Below are 6,517 nucleotides of genomic sequence, written 5' to 3'. Positions count from 1 at the left end.
CTGCAATGGCTGGAGCTGCACTGATCTGAAGCCAGGAGCCAGGAGCTTCTTCTGAGTCTCCCACGTGGGTGCAGGGGCCCAAGGACTTGGGCCATCTTCTACCACTTTCACAGGCCATAGCAGAGAGCTGGATGAGAAGTGGAGCAGCCGGGACTTGAACCAATATCTATATGGGATGCCAGCACTACAGGTAGTTAACCACCGCGCCCACAGTGCTGGCCCCTTAAACCATTGTTTTAAACTTTTTACTATGAAATGTCTCTCTAGTACTGCTTCTTTTGTCTGATACTCTTGTAGCTATGCCAGCTTTCTTTTAGTTTTACTTCAGATCTTTCTATGTCTCTATAAAGTCTATCCCTTGTAAGTCACATATTTATTGGGTTTTGTTTTGTCTTTTAAAAAATTGCAGCTTTATTGAGACAAAATTCATATACTATAAAGTCTACCCTTTCCAAGTATACAATTAAAAGTCCTTTAGTATATTTGTAGAGTCTTGCATATATCATCATTATCTAATTCCAGAACATTTTTATCATTCCAAAAAGATACCTAAAACCCATTAGCAGTCACTCCCTATCCCCCACCCACTCTCCTCTGCTCAACCTCCAGCCTTTGGCAACTACTCATCTATTTTATTGCTCTGTAGATTTGCCTATTTTTGGACATTTTATATAAATAGATACATACAATATCTTCTCTTTTGTGCCTGGCTTTTTTCACTTAGATTGTGTTTTAAGTTTATCCATATGGTAGCATGTATTAATAATCACCTTGTTTTTTTTTTTTTTAACTTTTATTTAATGCATATAAATTTCCAAAGTACGACTTATGGATTACAATGGCTTTCCCCCCATACCGTCCCTCCCACCCACAACCCTCCCCTTTCCCACTCCCTCTCCCCTTCCATTCACATCAAGATTCATTTTCGATTATCTTAATATACAGAAGATCAGCTTAGTATACATTAAGTATGGATTTCAACAGTTTGCTCCCAAACAGAAACATAAAGTGAAAAATAATAGATGATTTTTTAAAATGATGATGAAATCAGAGCAGACCTATTGTCATGTTTAATCCCAGTGAGAGTCAAGTTGGGAATTGCTAATTTCTTCTCTTTTTTTTTTTTTTTTTTTTTTACAGAGGATCAGTTTAGTATGCATTAAGTAAGGATTTCAACAGTTTGCACCCCCATAGAAACACAAAGTGAAATATATTGTTTGAGTACTCGTTATAGCATTAAATCTCAATGTACAGCACATTAAGGATAGAGATCCTACATGAGGAGTAAGTGCACAGTGACTCCTGTTGTTGACTTTACCAATTGACACTCCTGTCTATGGCATCAGTAATCTCCCTATGCTCCAGTCATGAGTTTCCAAGGCTATGGAAGCCCTCTGAGTTCTCCGATTCTTATCTTGTTTAGACAAGCTCATAGTCAAAGTGGAGGTTCTCTCCTCCCTTCAGAGAAAGGTACCTCCTTCTTTGATGGCCTGTTCTTTCCACTGGGATCTCACTCGCAGAGATCTTTTGCCAGAGTGTCTTGGCTTTCCATGCCTGAAATACTCTCATGAGCTTTTCAGCCAGCTCCGAATGCCTTTAGGGCTGATTCTGAGGCCAGAGTGCTATTTAGGACATCTGCCATTCTATGAGTCTGCTGAGTATCTCACTTCCCATGTTGGATCACTCTCCCCTTTATTTACTCCATCAGTTAGCGTTAGCAGGTACTAGACTTGTCTATGTGCTCCCTTTGACTCCCAGTTCCTTCACCATGACCAACTGTGAACTGAAACTGATCACCTGGAACAGTGAGATGGCATTGGTACATGCCACCTCGATGGGATTGAATTGGAATCCCCTGGTATGCTTCCAACTCCACCACTTGGGGCAAGTCAGCCTGAGCATGTCCCAAATTATACATCTCTTCCCTCTCCCATTCCCACCACCATGTTCAACAGGGATCACATTTCAGTTAATTTTCAACACTTAAGAATAACTGTGCATCAATTACAGATCTAAACCAGTCATATTAAGTAGAACAGATAAAAAAAACTACTAAGAGGGATAATGTATTTAGTTGTTCATTAACAGTCAGGGCTATGCTGATCAAGCCACCATTTCCCATAGTGTCCACCTCACTCCAACAGGTTTCCCTCTTGGTGTTCAGTCAGTCGTCACCGATCAGGGAGAACATATGGTATTTGTCCCTTTGGGACTGGCTTATTTCACTCAGCATGATGTGTTCCAGATTCCTCCATTTTGTTGCAAATGACTGGATTTCGTTGTTTCTTACTGCGGTATAGTATTCTAAAGAGTACATATCCCATAATTTCTTTATCCAGTCTATCGTTGATGGGCATTTAGGTTGGTTCCAGGTCTTAGCTATTGTGAATTGAGCTGCAATAAACATTAGGGTGCAGACCTCTTTTTTGTTTGCCAATTTAAATTCCTTTGGGTAAATTCCAAGGAGTGGGATGGCTGGGTCGGACGGTAGGGTTATCTTCAGGTTTCTGAGGAATCTCCAGACTGACTTCCATAGTGGCTTGACCAGTTTGCATTCCCACCAACAGTGGGTTAGTGTCCCTTTTTCCCCACATCCTCGCCAGCATCTGTTGTTGGTAGATTTCTGCATGTGAGCCATTCTAACCGGGGTGAGGTGAAACCTCATTGTGGTTTTGATTTGCATTTCCCTGATTGCTAATGACCTTGAACATTTTTTCATGTGCCTGTTGGCCATTTGGATTTCCTCTTTTGAAAAATGTCTATTGAGGTCCTTGGCCCATCTCTTAAGTGGGTTGTTGGTTTTGTTTTTGTGGAGTTTCTTGATCTCTTTGTAGATTCTGGTTATTAACCCTTTGTCTGTTGCATAGTTTGCAAATATTTTTTCCCATTCTGTCGGTTGTCTTTTCACTCTCCTCACTGTTTCTTTTGCAGTACAGAAACTTCTCAATTTGATGCAATCCCAATAGTTGATTTTGGCTTTGACTGCCTGTGCCTCCCGGGTCTTTTCCAGAAACTCTTTGCCTGTGCCAATATCTTGAAGGGTTTCTCCAATGTTCTCTAGTAACTTGATGGTGTCAGGTCGTAGATTTAGGTCTTTAATCCATGTGGAGTGGATTTTTGTGTAAGGTGTAAGGTAGGGGTCTTGCTTCATGATTCTGCACGTGGAAATCCAATTTTCCCAGCACCATTTATTGAATAGACTGTCCTTGCTCCAGGAATTAGTTTTAGATCCTTGATCAAATATAAGTTGGCTGTAGATGTTTGGGTTGATTTCTGGTGTTTCAATTCTGTTCCATTGGTCTATCCATCTGTTTCTGTACCAGTACCATGCTGTTTTAATTACAACTGCCCTGTAGTATGTCCTGAAATCTGGTATTGTGATGCCTCCAGCTTTGTTTTTGTTGTACAAGATTGCTTTAGCTATTCGAGGTCTCTTGTGCCTCCATATAAATTTCAGCACCATTTTTTCCAGATCTGAGAAGAAGGTCTTCGGTATCTTGATTGGTATTGCATTGAATCTGTAAATTGCTTTTGGGAGAATGGACATTTTGATGATATTGATTCTTCCAATCCATGAGCATGGAAGATTTTTCCATTTCTTGGTATCCTCTTCTATTTCTTTCTTTAAGGTTTTGTAATTTTCATCGTAGAGATCTTTAACGTCTTTGGTTAAGTTTATTCCAAGGTATTTGATTGTTTTTGTAGCTATTGTGAATGGGATTGATCTTAGAAGTTCTTCCTCAGCCATGGCATTGTCTGTGTATACAAAGGCTGTTGATTTTTGTGCATTGATTTTATACCCTGCTACTTTGCCAAACTCTTCTATGAGTTCCAATAGTCTCTTAGTAGAGTTCTTTGGGTCCTCTAAATAAAGAATCATGTCATCTGCAAAGAGGGATAGTTTGAGCTCTTCCTTCCCAATTTGTATCCCTTTAATTTCTTTTTCTTGCCTAATAGCTCTGGCTAGAACCTCCAGAACTATATTGAATAGCAGTGGTGAGAGTGGGCATCCCTGTCTGGTACCAGATCTCAGTGGAAATGCTTCCAACTTTTCCCCATTCAATAGGATGTTGGCTGTGGGTTTTTCATAGATTGCTTTGATTGTATTGAGGAATGTTCCTTCCAAACCCAGTTTGCTTAGAGTTTTCATCATGAACGGGTGTTGTATTTTATCAAATGCTTTCTCGGCATCTATTGAGATAATCATATGGTTTTTCTTCTGCAGTCTATTAATGTGGTGTATCACATTGATTGTCTTGCGCACATTAAACCATCCCTGCATACCAGGGATAAATCCCACTTGGTCTGGGTGGATGATCTTTCTGATGTGTTGTTGCATTCTATTGGCGAGAATTTTATTGAGGATTTTTGCATCTATGTTCATCAGGGATATTGGTCTGTAATTCTCTTTCAGTGCTGCATCTTTTTCCGGCTTAGGAATTAAGGTGATGCTGGCTTCATAGAAAGAATTTGGGAGGACTCCCTCTTCTTCGATTGTTCTGAATAGTTTGAGAAGAATTGGAGTTAGTTCTTCTTTAAACGTCTGGTAGAATTCAGCAGAGAATCCATCTGGTCCTGGGCTTTTCTTTGTTGGGAGGGCCTTTATTACTGTTTCAATTTCTGTCTCAGTTATGGGTCTGTTTAGGTTTTCGATGTCTTCCTGGTTCAATTTAGGCAGGTTGCATGTGTCCAGGAATCTATCCATTTCTGATAGGTTTCCCTGTTTGCTGGCATACAAGTCCTTGTAGTAATTTCTGATGATTCTTTTTATTTCTGTGGTGTCTGTTGTTACATTTCCTTTTTCATCTCTGATTTTATTGATTTGGGTCTTTTCTCTTCTTTTTTTAGTTAGTTGGGCCAATGGGGTGTCAATTTTGTTTATTTTTTCAAAAAACCAGCTCTTCGTTTGGCTGATTTTTTGTAATGTTTTTCTTGATTCAATCCTGTTGATTTCTTCTCTGATTTTAATTATTTCTCTTCTCCTACTAGATTTGGGTCTGATTTGCTGTAGGTTTTCTAGATCCTTGAGGTGAATTGAAAGCTCATCTATTTGGTGTCTTTCCAATTTCTTGATGTAGGCACCTATTGATATAAACTTTCCTCTTAACACTGCTTTTGCTGTGTCGCATAAGTTTTGGTATGTTGTGCTGTTATCCTCATTTACTTCCAGAAAGTTTTTGATTTCTCTTTTGATTTCTTCTATGACCCATTGTTCATTCAGGAGCATGTTGTTCAATCTCCATGTGTTTGCGTATGCTCTAGGGATTCCTGAGTTGCTAATTTCCAACTTCATTCCTTTATGGTCTGAGAAGCTGCATGGTATGATTCTAATTCTTTTGAATTTGCTGAGACTTGCTTTATGGCCTAGTATGTGGTCAATCCTAGAGAAGCTTCCATGTACTGCTGAGAAGAATGTAAAATCTTTAGCTGTAGGATTGAAAGTTCTGTATATATCTGTTAGATCCATTTGGGCTATAGTGTCGTTTAAATCTACTGTATCCTTGTTGATCTTCTGACCGGATGATCTGTCTATTTCTGAGAGTGGAGTATTGAAGTCCCCCAGTACTACTGTATTGGGGTCTAAGTCTCCCTTTAAGTCCGTTAATAAATCTTTTAGATAAACTGGTGCCCTGTAGTTAGGTGCATATACATTGATAACTGTTATATCTTCCTGTTGAATTGATCCCTTAATCATGATATAGTGTCCCTCTTTGTCTCTCTTAACAGTTTTTGTGGTAAAGTTTATGTTGTCCGATATTAAGATGGCTACGCCCGCTCTTTTTTCATTTCTGTTGGCATGGTATATCTTTTTCCAGCCTTTCACTTTCAGTCTGTATGGATCTTTGTTGGAAAGATGTGTTTCTTGTAAGCAGCAAATAGATGGGTTTTGTTCCTTAACCCAATCAGTCAATCGGTGTCTTTTAACTGGACAGTTCAGGCCATTCATGTTCAAAGTGACTAATGATAAGTGGTAACTTTGCCCTGCCATTTGCCAAAGATAAGTTCTAATATATGCTTTGAATTCCCTGTGATCTTTTGCTGTGAGGTTTCCTTCCTTGGTTTCCTTCCTTTACCTTCTTTCATATTGATGACCGTGTTTCTGTGTTTCTGTGTGTAACACATCTTTAAGCATCTTTTGCAGGGCTGGACGAGTGGCAACAAATTCTTTCAATTTCTGTTTGCAATGAAAAGTCTTTATTTCACCTTCATTCACAAATGATAGCTTTGCAGGATATAATATTCTGGGCTGGCAGTTGTTCTCTCTTAGTACCTGGGCTATATCTCGCCATTCCCTCCTAGCTTTTAGAGTTTCTGATGAGAAGTCAGCTGTGAGTCTGATTGGAGATCCTCTGAGAGTAATCTGACGTTTTTTAGTATTTTTTTCTTGATGCGCTTCAGTTCCTTATTTTTTTTGTCCTACTTTCTAGTTCTTCAGTAGTCTGCTGTTAAACTGATCTTTTGAGTCTTAGTTTCAGTAGTTTTTCAGTTCTGTTATTTTATCTTTTATATATATATG

General features: G+C 39.1%; 1 protein-coding gene across 5 annotated transcripts in view; it reads left to right on the top strand.

Moving 5' to 3' along the window:
- Positions 1-6,517, top strand: part of TTC28 (tetratricopeptide repeat domain 28) — a 689,946-nt gene that overhangs the window by 163,597 nt on the left and 519,832 nt on the right. The gene's annotated exons all lie outside the window — the stretch shown is intronic.

The sequence above is a fragment of the Oryctolagus cuniculus genome, chromosome 21 (assembly GCF_964237555.1).
Source record: "Oryctolagus cuniculus chromosome 21, mOryCun1.1, whole genome shotgun sequence".
NCBI lineage: Eukaryota > Metazoa > Chordata > Mammalia > Lagomorpha > Leporidae > Oryctolagus > Oryctolagus cuniculus.
Note: the sequence above shows the minus strand (reverse complement) of the source record. Positions and strands in the feature narration are given on the sequence as shown.